The sequence below is a fragment of the Pinus tabuliformis genome, chromosome 8 (genome assembly GCF_031772625.1).
Source record: "Pinus tabuliformis cultivar Carrire ecotype Pingquan chromosome 8, CPIR1, whole genome shotgun sequence".
Taxonomy (NCBI): Eukaryota; Viridiplantae; Streptophyta; class Pinopsida; order Pinales; family Pinaceae; genus Pinus; species Pinus tabuliformis.
The window spans coordinates 1,447,968,939-1,447,985,065 of record NC_142294.1 but is presented as its reverse complement, the minus strand read 5'-3'; the positions used below and the strand labels follow the sequence as shown (position 1 = coordinate 1,447,985,065).

Below are 16,127 nucleotides of genomic sequence, written 5' to 3'. Positions count from 1 at the left end.
TACACAGGATTAGGGCTGGCCTAGGACCTGCAACATTCCCTGAAAATAACCCTGAGATATGGGTGCAGTTAGGAGAGGAGGCTCGTAATACAAATCTTCCAATACTAGAAACAGTTCAGGAACTAAAGAGAGAGATGGCCCGCTTACGGGAGGATAATGCAAGATTAACCTTGGAACAGGAGAAAATCATAAAGAGCCTATGTGATAAGCGGAATTAGCACCAAACAGTACCCAGTGCTGAACAAGAATGACTGTTTGAAGAACAGGTTTATCACACAGAGCCGGAAGGGACGGTAGGAAGGGAAGAGAATCGAGAGGAGAAGTCGGATAATGCCTCTGAGAACCCAACATAAAAAAGGCAGCGAATGGAATTGCAAGGGGAGTTCCGGAAATTAAAACCACCACTCTTCGATGGAGCGCTGGAAGAGGCAGTCGAAGCCTAGTTAATTAACATGAATAAATACTTTCAATTGTATGAGTATGATCACAATCTAAAGGCTCGACTGGCTATCTTCCAACTGCAAGGGAAGACCACTTTGTGGTGGGAAGAGGTCAAGATTGTACGAGGGGTAAGTGAACAAAACATAACTTGGGAGAAGTTCCAAAAATATTTCAAGGAAAGATATTTGACGAAACGATTTTATGATGAGAAAGCAAGAGAATTTCACGACATGTGGCTTGGACAACAAACCATGGAAGAGTTCATCACTCAATTTACCTCTTTGCTCTAATATGTACCTTACATACGTGAGGAGAAGGGCAAGGTACAATGGTTCATTAGCAGTTTACTTGTGGCAATGAGGGAGAGAATTGAGTTTGATAACCCAAAAACAATGGACGAGGTTATACGAAAGGCCAGGATATGCTACCAGCAAAGCAAGCAGAAGGGTGAAATTCCGGGCAGGAAATGGACTGATAAGAAAGGTAATATGATTACTATAGGTAATAAAGGAAATCGGGGCAGCACCAGCAAAGGTTTTTCCAAGGGAAAAAACAACATAAATCTACCCAAAAACTAGCTGAGAATTAAGCCACCATCTGAATAAAAAATCAGCGAGCAATCTGGTAGATTTGATAACGAAGGAATAGCGAGACCCCCAGTACAACGCTGGGGATGTGGGGGGCCACATTATGTTAAAAATTGTCCCCATCTAAAGGCATCGAACAGGTTTCACAAATCATAAGGCATCAACAATAGGCGATGTGGCCTAGAGCATTCCAAAAATTAATGTTGCTCTCGATGACCATCGGGTGGAATACCAGCTAACTATGGTGGAGTTTGAAAGTAAGATTTTTAATTGTACCGTATCTATTTTAATTGATCCTGGAGATACATTAATTTATGTTAGTCCTAAGGTTGTGGAGCAATGTAAATTACAGTCTGTTAAATTTAAAAACCCTTGGCTAGTACAGTTGGCAACAGGGGCAAAGAGATGGGTGTTGGCCAAGGTCAATAACTTCCCTCTGGAAATAGCAGGTCAGCCTTTAGTGGTAGACCTAAACATACTACCCCTTGGATCATATGACGTGTTGATAGGCATGGACTGGTTGGAAAAACGCTGGTCCATTATAAACTATAAAACAAAAACTATCTGCTACAAGGATGAGTTGGGAGAAATGCAAGAGATGCAAGGCATTCCGAGGCCCGTGCAGGTTGGGCCAATAACTGCCTGTATGCTAGCAAAATGTATCAGGAAAGGGTGTCAGGTTTATGCTATTCAGATTGCGTATGGCAACTCAAACAACAAGACAGCCACATTGGATAGTATTCCCCTTGTTCAAGAATATGTAGATGTATTTCCGGAAGAGATACCTGCGCTGCCACCTAAGAGGGATTTAGACTTCACTATTGATTTGATGCCAAGAGCAGCTCCAGTGTCCCGAGCCCCTTATCGTATGAGCATACCAGAACTTATAGAGCTAAAAACGCAATTGCAGGAATTGTTGGATAAAAATTACATCCGCCCCAGTGTGTCGCCTTGGGGAGCCCCCGTGCTGTTTGTCAAAAAGAAGGATGGCACCCTTCGAATGTGCATGGACTACCGTCAGTTGAATAAGTTAACAGTGAAGTTACCTCGAATCGACGAATTATTTGACCAAGTAAAAGGGGCAACCATATTTTCAAATATTGATCTACGATCGGGATATCACCAGATCAGAATCAGAGAGGAGAATATAGCCAAAACTGCTTTTAGGACTCACTATGGTCACTATGAGTTTGTGGTATTACCCTTTGGGTTAACCAATGCTCCTACGACCTTTATGTGTTTGATGAATAACATATTTCATCAGTATTTAGACAAATTCGTATTAATATTTATTGACGAAATACTAATATATTCCCGGAATATTGAGGAGCACAAGGAACATCTTAGACTGGTGACGCAAACCCTCCGAGAACATGAATTTTACGCTAAGTACATCAAGTGTGATTTCTTTAAGGAACAAATTCAGTACTTATGACATATTATTACTAAGGATGGAATTGCGGTAGATCCTGAGAAGATAAAGACCGCAATGGAATGGCCAGTGCCAAAGAACGTAGCAAATATAATATCTTTTATGGGATTAGCTGGTTATTACAGACGAATTGTGGAAGGATTCTCCAGAGTGGCCTACCCTATCACCTCCCTACAAAAGAAAGGGAAAACTTTTAAATGGGCCGTAGAATGACAAAAAAGTTTTGAACAACTCAAGCATTTGCTCACCACAGCGCCTCTATTAAGCATAGCAGATCCAGCGAAGGACTATGTGGTGTGTACAGATGCGAGTAAGGAAGGGGTAAGAGGCGTTCTGATGCAAGAAGGTAAGGTAATCGCCTATGAGCCTAGGAAATTAAAGGAACATGAGCATAAATATTCTGCGTAAGATCTGGAGCTGGTAGCCATTATTCACGCCTTAAAGATGTGGCGTCACTACATGATGCGAAGAAAATTCCTGTTAATGATAGACCATCACAGCTTGACTAGTTATTTCAGTTAGCCTATCTTAAATGCCAGACAGGCACGCTGGGTAGATTTCCTAAGTGGTTTTGATTTTGAGATTAAGCATCTGAAAGGGAAAGAGAACTGGGTAGCGGATACTTTTAGTCGAAAGGTACATTGTCTTTATGAAATTGCTTGCAGTGAGGTGCAAACTACCTTCGATGAAATGATTAAAAAAGCAGTAGAACAAGATTTAAAATATCAGCAAATAGGACATCAAGTTCAGAATCCAACCAGTAAAGAAAATTAGCAAGGATACACTATGGACGCTGATGGCATGTTGAAATATAAAACCAGGTTGTATGTGCCCAACCAAAATGACATTAAAAACTTGATTTTAGATGAATTTCACAAAATACCTTATGCTGGACACCCGAGGTATCAAACGTTGATTACCGCACTCCAAAAGGAGTATTATTGGCCTGGTATGAAGAAAGATGTAGCAGAATATTTGATACGTTGTCAGGAATGTCAACAAGTTAAAGCAGAACATCAGCGCCCTGCTGGATTATTGCATCCACTACCAATTCTTGAGTGGAAATGGGAAACCATCTCTATGGATTTCATAACAGGATTACCCAAGTCAAACAAAAACAGTGATTCCATCATGGTGGTAGTCAACAAATTAAGCAAATCAGCGCATTTTATACCAGTCCAATCCACTTTCAGAACAGTGCAGATTGCCCATATTTTTATGCAAAACATCTTCAGGCTGTATGGGCTACCAAAAACTATAATTTTTAACCGTGATGTGAAATTCACCTCAGCCTTCTAGAAAACTCAGTTTGAAGGGTTAGGGACTAAATTAAACTTCAATATGGCCTATTATCCTCAAACAGACAGACAAACCAAACGGGTGAATCAGATAGTAGAAGACATGTGGAGGTCATATGTAATGCAACAACCCTCTAAATGGGAGGACTATCTGCACTTGACCGAATTTGTGTATAACAACAGTTATCATACTTCCTTGTAGATGAGCTCATTTGAAGTTTTGTACGGCTGGAAATGCCGCACACCCTCCAGCTAGGGGGCACCAGAGGAAAATTTAACGCTGGGGCCTGAAATGTTAAAAGAAATGGAGGAAATGGTCAAGAAAGTACAATCCAGCTTGAAGGCAGCCCAAGATAGACAAAAGAATTTCGCCGACAAGAAGATAAATTTTAAAGAGTATCAAGTGGGAGATCATGTGTATGTGAGAATTCGAGCAAAAATGAGTACGTTACAATGGAGTGGGTGTACCACGCTGACACCTCAGTTTTGTGCACCATTTCAAATTTTAGTAAGGGTTGGGCTAGTGGCATACCAACTCGCCCTACCAAGCCACATTCAAGTCCACAATGTTTTCCATGTGTCAGTACTAAAGAAATACGTTTATGATCCTAAGCACATACTCAGTTGGCAAGATGTACAGGTAAAGAAAAATCCTAAGTAGACCAATTAAATTTGATGATAAAGGCAAAACTGACTTTAAATTCTGTTGTTTCAGGTCGAATCGGAAGGAGAATTCTTGGTCGAGCCGTTGAGTATAATCGAACAGAGAGAAGTAACGCTGCGGAAACGAGCCATCACCCAAATTAAAGTGCAATGGAAGCACTTTCAGCTGGATGAGGCCACCTGGGAGGATAAACAACTCTTGAAACAATCTTATTCACAGCTGTTTAAGGCTGAGAAACATTAGGACAATGTTTGCTTTCACAGGGAGAAGATGTAATGTCCGAGAAAAACTATAAATATTTTATTTACCGTTGTAAGAAAACAAACTGGACAATATTGTTATTTTCTATTTGGTTGAATAATATTATTAATTTTTCGAAGTTAGAAAATGTTTGAGTAATAACAAATTTTGTAACTTCTCATGAAAGAAGTGGGAAAAAGGCAGTTGTCAAAAAAACCCTAACTACCTCCCCTAACTATGAAACACCCCAAGGGAAAAAGGGGTGAAAGGAGGAAAAACCATGCTGAAATGTCAAATGGTAAGGGGAAAAATGCTAACTATGGTGATGACGAGATAGCATTAGCACTGAGTGCGTAAAATTGGTTGAAAAAAGCAGTCTTGCAGCAAGCTTGGAGGGAGATTTGGTCTTGAAGACGAATCTCATGGTTCGGAGGATTGACAAGAAAAATGATGGAAAGGTGGAGTGCAGGTAAGCAGAACTGTTTATATCTGCATTGTGAACCAATTAGGTTGTGCCTTAAATAATGGTTAATGATATAGAGGAGGCTTTAGGTTGTGCCTTAAATAATGGTTAATGATATAGAGGGAGAAAGCCCCGCACTAACAAATGTTTGAGGAAATGATGTCAGTAGGGTTTTATATTTCATTGTGTACTAAATATTTTCTTTACCAAAAGTTATTAACCATAGAAGTCCACTAGATTGAACTGGACTATTTATTACTGCGGGCTTAATGGTAGTGAATGATTTACTGGCCAGATTAGGTGAGACAGACAGGCTAGCAAAACCTGTAGCCTGGAGGCTGCAAAGCCGTCGCACATTTGTTATAAGATCAGAGGGATAACCCGAAATTTTGAAAACAAACTGTTTTAGACTTTTAGATACTCTGTGCGAATTTAACATCCTCGTCAAAATTTCAGAATTTGTGTAAACTATGTGCAAAGCCTTAACTTGAACACACTGTGTACTTTAGTATGAATTTAACTTCAGAAATCCTATGTATTAATAAGGACCCATATACACTTTAAAACTCAAGAAATATTCCGAACCAGGTGAATGGAAAATCAAGAAATTCCAGAATCCGAAGGAAAATTACCAAAGTTGTTTAGCGTAAACAACAGAAAGAATTCCTTATGCATGAGAGAAATTAATTGCAAATTCGGTCAATAAAAAGGAAAAAGAACTATCCAGAACCACGACTGGGTATATCCCTGAAGTTGTAGCTGGTAGAAATAATGCAAGCAAAACTATTAAACCTGTAGCCTAAAACCTCGCACTACAACTTAATCACAGAATTATGAGAGTCAAGAGTGACTAAGCAACGACAGAGCTAACTTTCGCACCCCAACTTTGAGAGTTCAGGGATCTTAACCGAAAACAGAAAAACCCTGAATCTGTGAGCATAACCGCAAAACTAAACAGAACCCATATTCAACCAGAACAATTAATAAAGAAAATAACAAGCAAATTTGTAGTGATGGGCATGTACACCCTGAATAATCTATCCTCATGGAACTGTACAGATAAATCGATAATATATCCAGAGAAAGCCTATGTATGTTCCAGCTATAACAGAAAAACTATTATACAATCATATAAAAAGAAATTGAATTCATACATTCACATAATAGGAGATCGATTATACATTCACATAAGAGGAAATCGTTTAAACATTCATATTTAAGGAAAATGAAGCAGTGAAGTCTTGACATTAAGGAGATTTAAGTATCCTCAACCTTAATAGGTCTTGCCCAAACATAAATATGAACCCAACTATAGCCCGGTCTCTGTTACAAACCACAACAGTTCTTTAACCATACAACGGTCTCAAATGTATAAATAGTTACAATTTAACCAAAAGAGAAGAAGTATCCTCAACCTTAATAGGTCTTGCCCAAACATAAATATGAACCCAACTATAGCGCGGTCTCTGTTACAAGCCACAACAGTTCTTTAACCATACAACGGTCTCAAATGTATAAATAGTTACAATTTAACCAAAAGAGAAGAACCCATCAGAAAATTAACAGAGCACTGTGTACAGCTTGACTCGGAGAGTTAAGATTTTCAGAGCGAATTTAACCAAGCTAGCTCTTCTGGGTGCTATACCCTCAAACATACACCTGAGAGACCTTGCTAATTGATCAAAAGCCCAGACAGGGAGACAATTTTGCTTACACAAACTCTCGAGCGCCCCAGCCCAGTATGGTAGTGGCATAATTCCATTGATAGCATCTCGTAAACCACGGTCTCGCTCTTTCCCCATATCTACAGAGGGCTGCAAGGTCAAACGAATCATTATAGTAAACCTTGTATAACTGTTAAAGAAATATGCTGCAAAAAAAAACCCCAGCAGAGAATTTTCTCACCTGGGTAACCGGTTGAGTACTCTGTCAACGAACAAGAACCCCTCGGTCTCGTTTCGGAGACGAGCCAACTACATCGAGAGACATGGTTGCAGGTCGAGCCAACCGCAGAAGGAGAAGGAGATTCGAACATGGCGCAAGGAAGGAGGGAACGAAATGAGCCGTGGAACCCAACAAGGGAGACTGAATAACCTTCTAGATAGCGCCCAACCGTAGGATTGAGGTCTTACATCCTCGACCGTTGATGCAACGAAGGATCCCAAGAGGCTCTGACAGAACTGCAATGCTAATTAATAAGACATTGCAGGGAGAGTAAATGTTGAAATAACCATAGTGTGATAAGCTCGAGGCAAGCTGATGTGTCTGATCCAGGAGGATAAGTCAATTAATTCGAGACTGGAAAAAGGGAAAAAGGGACTATCCATAATACTGATAACACTATCAGAGCTATACATCAAATATCATTGTAATTCGAATGTTGCACTAACCATTGGAGTTGTTTACCATAGTAAAGGTTCATGTTTAGCATGTAATATTTAGACAATGTTTTTATTAAAGTATATATATATATATATATATAATTGTTTTCTGGTATTTTTATTATATTCGAAATAGAATAGAGACATGATTATATATATATCTATATATAAATATATAACTTCAAACATCAAAATACTTCTATTAACTTAAAATATTGATATATATAAATATATAACTTCAAACATCAAAATACTTCTATTAACTTAAAATATTGTTAAAATATTGTGAAATGAACAAAATTAACTTAAAATATTGATATATATAAATATATAACTTCAAACATCAAAATACTTCTATTAACTTAAAATATTGTTAAAATATTGTAAAATGAACAAAATAGCATATACAATGTTGTGTGTAACAATATCGTATACACAGAAACATAACAAAACACAACACAACATTTAACAAGAAACACAACATTTACAAAAATAACATAACACATACATAAACATATACTTTTATATCGTATACACACAAACATAACAAAACACAACACAACATTTAACAAGAAACACAACATTTACAAAAATAACATAACACATACATAAACATATACTTTTATAGATTTGTTTATAGAAATTTTGAAATATTTAATGTTCGTGCTTGTTATTTATGTTATAAATTTAAAAATCTGTTATTTATGTTATAAATTTAAAAATTTGTGAAAAGTCTTCAAAAAAATTTCAAAATGTTATTTATGTTATAAATTTAAAAATCTGTTATTTATGCTATAAATTTAAATATTTGTGAGAAGTCTTCAAAAAAATTTCAAAATGTCCTTTTTTTAAGTAAATAAAGTCATTGTGTAACACCATTTATTTTGGTTACCATGTTTTACTTATTTGGTTACCATGTTTTACTTATTAATTTAGCTTTTTACGTTTTACTTATTTGGTTACCATGTTTTACTTATTAATTTAGCTTTTTACCATGTTTTACTTATTAATTTAGCTTTTTACTTTGTTTGACATGGAATGTTAAAGAGCTACTGTTGGAGGCCAGAACTCCAGAACATATTTTACTATTTGATTAATGAGGCCAGAACTCCAGAACATATTTTACTATTTGATTAATGAATAATTAAGATTTAGCTTTTTAGCTTTTTACTTTGTTTGACATGGAATGTTAAAGAGCTACTGTTGGAGGCCAGAACTCCAGAACATATTTTACTATTTGATTAATGAGGCCAGAACTCCAGAACATATTTTACTATTTGATTAATGAGGCCAGAACTCCAGAACATATTTTACTATTTGATTAATGAATAATTAAGATTTAGCTTTTTACTATTTGATTAATGAATAATTAAGATTTAGCTTTTTACTATTTGATTAATGAATAATTAAGATTTAGCTTTTTACTGACATGGAATGGAATGTTACTGTTGGAGGCCAGAACATATTTTACTATTTGATTAATGAATAATTAAGAGTCAAAAACATATTTTACTATTTGATTAATGAATAATTAAGAGTCAAAGTAACGTATTTTGACGAGAATTAAGAGTCAAAGTAAAGTATTTTGACGAGAAGTGAAAGAAACAATTTTTAATCTCTTGATAGAGTTAAAATCATTTACTCATCTGTTTCCTCAAAAGGGGAGGGGCTAGAGAAGGATAGAAAAGGAAAAAGTAGATCAGATGAGTAAAGGAAGGGAGAAAAAACAATGTTGTCTAAATTTCCTTGAGCTAGATAGAATAAACCAGTCCTTGAGCTGGATAGAATAAAATAAACCAGTCCTTGAGCTGGATAGAATAAACCAGTGGGAACAGGTTGAGCAGTCCTTGAGCTGGATAGAATAAAATAAACCAGTCCTTGAGCTGGATAGAATAAACCAGTGAGCTGGATAGAATAAACCAGTGGGAACAGGTTGAGTGGATAGAATAAACAGGTTGAGTGGATAGAATAAACCAGTGGGAAAAGGTTGAGTACAGTCTCAGAGGTATGTGACAACGATACCTTCCCAGGTTACCTCTGACAACGATACCTTCCCAGGTTGAGTACAGTCTCAGAGGTATGTCACGTACAGTCTCAGAGGTATGTCACAACGATACCAAGGTATCGTTGGTGTGAATGTAGAATAATTTTATATATGAAAATAAAGAATAAAGCTATGTAAAATTAGGAAAATACTTCTACTGTACATACTGTAGAGAGAAATAAAAAGCAGTTTTAGATAAATATCTAAACCAACAATTGTTAACGATGCATTTAAAATATTCGATATGTTTAAATAGGAACAACTTATGTGCTGACATGTAGCAATGCTATTATCATACACATACACGAATATACTGTAGGCATTACACCCTATAAAACATGTAATAATCCTAAACATGATTCTAGCATAATTCTTTGTTGTCAATTGCAAAATGGAGAACCAAAACTTTATATATGGAAACTGTCAAAATATCTAAATCATTGACTGTAAGAAAAAAACTTATTATCAACTGCAAGGGCAGAAAATAATTCTCGGTCAACTCCCGAAAGAATCATGAGTTCACACAGTCCATAATATATTCATATTTTAATCAACAAACTAGTAAAATCACAATCAGGCTCGATAGAATCCATTGAAAAACAAGATAACAAGCTTCGATTTCAGAAGCCGAACCAAACTAGAAGAGCTCCAAGCTATGAATGTTATATATATACAAACCAAAACTTCAGACCTTTTCGGGTAATAAATGCTCGGTGAAGTCGGAGCTACACAGGTTTATGCCATGGCACATTTTTGGAACCACTTAGTTGCCCATTAAACAAAACCCTTGTTCAATCAAAATAACAAAAGTCAGACTAAGTGTAGCTTGAAGCCTCGACTTAAATTTACATTTCCACCCAGGAAAACCAGAATATCATTCGATAGAATGATTACAAACATAGACACCTTGTTCCCGAAAGCATTCAAGCAAGATAGACCGCCATAAAGTTTGGTAATGAGACCAACCTAGAAATCAGAAAGTGGCAACCCTGAGTAAGAGGACTCATCCAAACCCAGCACAACCATAAGGAAAGGACTTCTGCAAAGTCTGATACCTGTAGATGCATGAAGAATGAGTTAAAAGAAAATAAAAACTCTTTAATGATGAACCTATGTATTACTCACAATATTTTCAAGATTACTCGAGATAAATAAGCTCTCGAATGTCGAAGACTGTCTGTACCAGAAACCCATGCATCAAGTTATTAGTGGCTCGAATCAGGTGAGATGGAATAACCCAAAATCAAATCCTGTCATGACAAATATTACCTCTTCAAACTCGATGGCCACCAGCATCATCCTCTTTTGGGCAAGTAGGCCAGCAGTAACCCGTACTCCCAGCACAGTGAACTGGATGGGCAGAGAAGCAATTTCAGACATTTTCGAAGTGGAGTCGAAGACTGTAAGTATATATACATATCAAGAAAGAGAGGAAAGGTTGTAGGGTACCTGCTGAACGAAGTTTGACTCCCTTCTCCATCGAAACAAGGATGGAAAACTGAAACCCTCTCTGCTACGACAAACCCTTAGCCCAATTGCAGAGCCGAGCTTCGGAAAAATTGCACAACTCAAAATGAATCCACATGTGGTAAGACACCGAGAAATTAGTTACAGCTTTAAACCCTCGTTGTTGAGGTCCATTGGATCGCCAGACCTAGATCCAAAAGACTACGCTAGGTGTCCCAAGTTACCAGACCCTTCTAGTGTCGGGTCGATACCATTAAATGTAAGAGCAACAGGTGTCAGGTGGGGTACCATCGATTTTATCCACCATTAAAATGATATTAAAGCTTTGGTACAGAAGCATGCCAAGTGGGGTTATCGCTTCAATGTATATACAAATTACGTATTAAAGATTGATTCAAACTCATGGTAGGGATGATATATGGTAAGACTTTAATATATATGATATATGGTAAGACTTTAATATATATGATATATGGTAAGACTTTAATGTTTATAAAGTTTTTTTTTTGTAAATTAATACGTATTGTTGTATTATGTGTTACACATTGAATATCGAAAATTTTAAATGTAATTTTATAAATGTGATTGGTGTGTATCGGTGATGCATAAACTTTGATGTTTGAAATGTGAAATTACATTGAATTGAAAATTATTTTTGAATGTAACTTTAAAGTATGAAATTGTGAAGGGATTTTTAACTTAATTTTAAAATGTGAAATTGAAAAGGATGTTTAAATGTAATTTAAAATGTGAAGTTGAAAATTAAATATATCAAATTTTTCTTATTTAATTTATTATAAAATTGTCATCCAAAATATATAATACAAAAATATTAAAAAATACAATAAAAAGAAGAGACACTCTTTTAGGATAACTTTGGCCATGGATATCCATAAAGATTGTGAGAAGGGGGTTGCCCCCTTTCTCAAAAATAAAATATCTGATTGTATTTTTATTATAGTTTTGGGGGAATTACATCGAAAAGATAATACAAATCTCTTAGTAAATTACACTTTTCTATCATAATCTATCCATCTAAGTACACAACTTCTTAGGAGGAATTTCCATCTACCTTCTCATATATTACTTTCTGTGACATCACTCTCCATTTTCCTTTCTTTTGCAAAAATATCATTTTCTTTTTGTGAGAACATTTTTCCATGGGTACTCTCTATATGAAAAATATGTTTCATAGAATATTAATTAAATGTTTAATATCAATTTCATTCTAAAGTAATAGAAACAAAATCAATTACTCAAATATTCTTTCAGATGTAAATAATTGCTACCCTATTGTTATAATTTTCTTCATGAGTTTCACCTCTGCAAAATGCTTTCCATCTACCTGCTCATCTAGAATTGATATTTTCCATCCATCTTCTCACAACACTTTCCATCTAGCTTCTTATATATGAAGCAGATCAAACTCTTTTGTCCCCATTTTTCATCTGTATCATAAGAAAAATAATTAAATATTGTTTCAAATCTAATTCAGAGTAAATGGATGTCCAAAACATCTCAAAAAATAAATATCTGCATCTAATTCAAAAGAAATAAATATTATGCATAATAGAAATCAATCTTTTATAATTTTTCTAAAAACAATTATCTTCTAAATGATATTATCTAGCGCAGTAAAGGCTAGCTAAGTGGTTTAAAAAATAAAAATAAAAATAAAAAATTTGCATCTTACCTATTTGTGTCTATAAGTGGATTCCACATGGTAAAGTCTTTTCAAGGCCATAAGAGGGTCAAACCTATAAATTGTTTCTCTTACTAAACTCTTGAGAGTGTTGAGGTACCTAAGCTATGCATTTTTTATTAAAACCGTCAAACATAGAAACATGCATGCTTGTAATTATTATTGTGTTGTTGGATTGAGAAAGAAATAAATAGGAGTCTGCAATTTCTTTATTGCAAAAGAATGAATGTTTTCTTCTCATGATAGTGAGCTTCACATAAGAGTTTCTTCAATAAATTTCCTCGGCTCAGCTACCGTATCCCTGAAGGGATATATATTGGGGAATATCTATTATTGGAGAATACTCCAGTGTTGTAAAACAATTTCCATTGGCATAAATAAAATCGCGATACACATATCAATCCAACAGATGCATGTGGAGTGTTTTTTTATTTATTGCAATGACAATGCAATGGTTAAAGGCTTGTGTTGTAATATCTAAAGTTGAAATGGAAGACACACTTTTACAAGTTAGGGCTATAAAGAAAACGTTGTCAAGAAACTCATCAATAATATATGGATTAAAAATAGAATAAGGAAGGCTGACCCTCTATGGATTGAAAAGAGAACAAGGAATCTCTATGGATTAAAATGAAAATAAGGAATGTTGAACCTGTATGGATTAAAAAGAGATTAAGGAATGATGAACCTCTATTGGTTAAAAAGTGAATAAGGAATGATAAACCTCTATTGGTTAAAAAATGAATAAGGAATGTAGAACATGGATAAATATATTGATTTAAAAAATAATAAAGAATGGAGAACATTGAGAAAGCCATCTCTACTAACAATATAAGAATTAATTTCACACATGGGTGTGGAATTTTGACAAAAAAATGCACATGGTTCCCCAATGACCACTATTCAGTTAGATCAACAAAGGCGGATATGCTACAGAAAAGATGGTTCTTTAGAGGCTATGGATGAATGGGTTTAGTTTCTCTTTGACCAGGTTTATCCTCAAATATTTGTGTGTTAGTAATAGCTTAAATACAGAGAAAGCATGGTTACCCAGGAGTACAAAGGTTATGGGAAAGTAGGTAAGCTTTGTTATATAATTTATAGCATACATTATATACTGTCATTTAAGACCCATTCAGGCCCAACAAAAGGGTTATTGAGAGACTGGTGGGGAATGGCCAAGGCCAACGAACCCACAAAATTGGTGGGGAATAAAACCTATTCAATTTGCCTTCCTCTGCGTAGGTAGTTTTGTTACACTAGAGAGGGGAAAACTGACTGAAAGAAAGGGATGGATACGAAAACTATATCATGATTTGCTAAATACCAGCCTTACCCATTGTCGAGAGAGAGTTTAGAAGGAAAGGAAGAACGATCCTTGAGTTCTGGTTTAAATATTAGGTTATCCAGGAGTAAGGAGGAGGATTGATCAGGTGAAAACCAAAGATCAATGAAATAAATGCATATTTCCCTCCAAAGGCTTGTCTATAAAAGTAACAAGGTCCATATCTTAGAGCAGTGGTTGATTGAGCTCGCTGGTGATTCTTTTGTTTAATATCTATATCCTATCCAAACCCCATCAACATGCATCTATGATTAGCCAGTCTCTTTGAAATGGATAGAGCGACCTAGTCTGAGATAATATATTTGAAATAAAGTGTAAATTAAATTGTATTAGATTTCAAGCAAACCCATATTATGAGAGAAAATAAACTCTTCACTATCCAGGGACACCATTGTGGTGATTATCTAATAAACTCCTCAGTAACCAAGAAGAGTGGGATAATGACAACATTTAACTCTGTTAAAGACAAAAAGAAACAGTATGAAAGAAAATAAACTCCTCAACATTTTTTATTATCAGACTTCTCTCGGGTTCTTCTTAAATATATCTTTGATATCCACCAACGGCATAAGATATCATGGATTTTTTAATCAATCCTTGCATGAAATTGTATGGAATCAATAAAGGGAGAATAGTAGCATACAATTGGAATAAATACCAAGGAAAAAGGAGAATAGTATAGTATAGCACATGTGTCAGCCTTAAGCCACCTCATTGTCATCTATGAGGAAGCCATAATTTACATGTTCACCGCGCAAAAAACCATAATCCAAAAGTTCAAAAATGTTTCAAATATCCAAAAATAATTTAGACGACGGATTAGGTAACCATCAAATAAAAATTAGAGGGTTGCATTCCAAAAAGTTGAAATAAAAATTGAAGGGGTGCTTACCTTGTCAGCCTTCGCCATGCCATTGCATCCCATCTTATGCTTTGTTCTCCTCTTCTCTGCAGCATCATCCTCATCCGCTCTTGGCCCCAACCCCTCTTATGTTCTGTTCCCCTCTTCTCTGCAACATCATCCTTGTTCACGCTTGACCCCATCCCCTATAAAAAGTAACTCAAAAAGGAAGAACAATTTAAGAAAACCAAAACTACACAACAATCCAATCCAGAGCTAAAAAGAAATAAAAAAAAGAATAAAAACAAAATCAAAACAAAAAACACAGGCAAAAAACCAGAATTTAAGGCGGAAACGAGCATGGCCATGCTTACAGAAGGAGAAAAAAAATACAACCTAAAGCCCAACTTCTCTCCTATCCTCTTCTCCTCCGCCAAGTGATAAATTATTCTTCACAGTGACCTGTGCCCAGTTAGAGGAAATTGTTTTCCCCAAATTAAGGTAGATAGGAGGTTGCTCCTGCAAATAACGTCTCCTTCTCACTTGGGTCTCCAAATTCAGGTAGAGGAGGAGGCTGCTCCTGCAAATAACCTCTCCTTCTCACTTGGCTTTCCAAATTAAGGTAGAGGAGGAGGCTACTCCTGCAAATAACGTCTCCTTCTCACTTGGGTCTCTTTGATCTATGTGCCCAAATGAAAAATAGGGCTCTGTAAAATGAATGTCGTAGCTCTGCTCTATGCATAAGGGAACATACACGAGCCTGGTATCACCGCGCTCGCTCTCTTGTGATGAGAACATTAGGAGAATATGCCCAAATGCCAATGCGGCTACTAAATCTTGCGATAAGGACACTAGGACAACCTGGTATCACCTCGCAAATTCCGCTTACAAATGCTAGGGATTTAGGGATTTTATGTTTTTTGAGATTGTCAAACATGTGTGCGATGAGGCGGTTAAAATTTGAAATGTGGTCGTTCAGTTTTAGGTTTATTATTATTATTATAAATTTTGGAATAAATGAAGGTTGGTTGGTTTTCTGAATAGCCTTGTGCTTCGTGCGTGCCTTGACAATGAATCTCCCAGGATACATCTCCTTTATAAACCATGGCCATGGCCATGGCCCTGATACATTGTATAATACCATATAATTAATTAACAATAATAATAACATATAAACACATATAATTAATTAGCTCTATGGGATTTGATCTATTCCATTCTT

At 35.8% G+C, this 16,127-nt stretch overlaps 2 long non-coding RNA genes across 15 annotated transcripts; both read right to left on the bottom strand.

The window, feature by feature from the left end:
- Positions 1-6,493: 6,493 nt before the first annotated feature.
- Positions 6,494-11,341, bottom strand: LOC149241172 (uncharacterized). 13 transcript variants are annotated; one of them, XR_016246552.1, is made up of 6 exons: positions 11,000-11,329; positions 10,820-10,900; positions 10,676-10,723; positions 10,517-10,605; positions 7,031-7,390; positions 6,494-6,939 (listed from the first exon to the last, which is right to left on the bottom strand). It is a non-coding gene; the product is annotated as an uncharacterized LOC149241172 (long non-coding RNA). The 13 variants fall into 13 exon arrangements; XR_016246556.1 differs by having other exon boundaries at positions 7,031-7,305; positions 11,000-11,326; XR_016246553.1 differs by lacking the exon at positions 10,676-10,723 and having other exon boundaries at positions 11,000-11,341.
- A 533-nt stretch (positions 11,342-11,874) lies between these two features.
- On the bottom strand, positions 11,875-15,785 carry LOC149241171 (uncharacterized). Of its 2 annotated transcripts, none has more exons than XR_016245594.1 (3): positions 15,280-15,785; positions 14,957-15,111; positions 11,875-12,465 (listed from the first exon to the last, which is right to left on the bottom strand). It is a non-coding gene; the product is annotated as an uncharacterized LOC149241171 (long non-coding RNA). The 2 variants fall into 2 exon arrangements; XR_016245593.1 differs by having other exon boundaries at positions 15,302-15,785.
- Between the last annotated feature and the right edge of the window lie 342 nt (positions 15,786-16,127).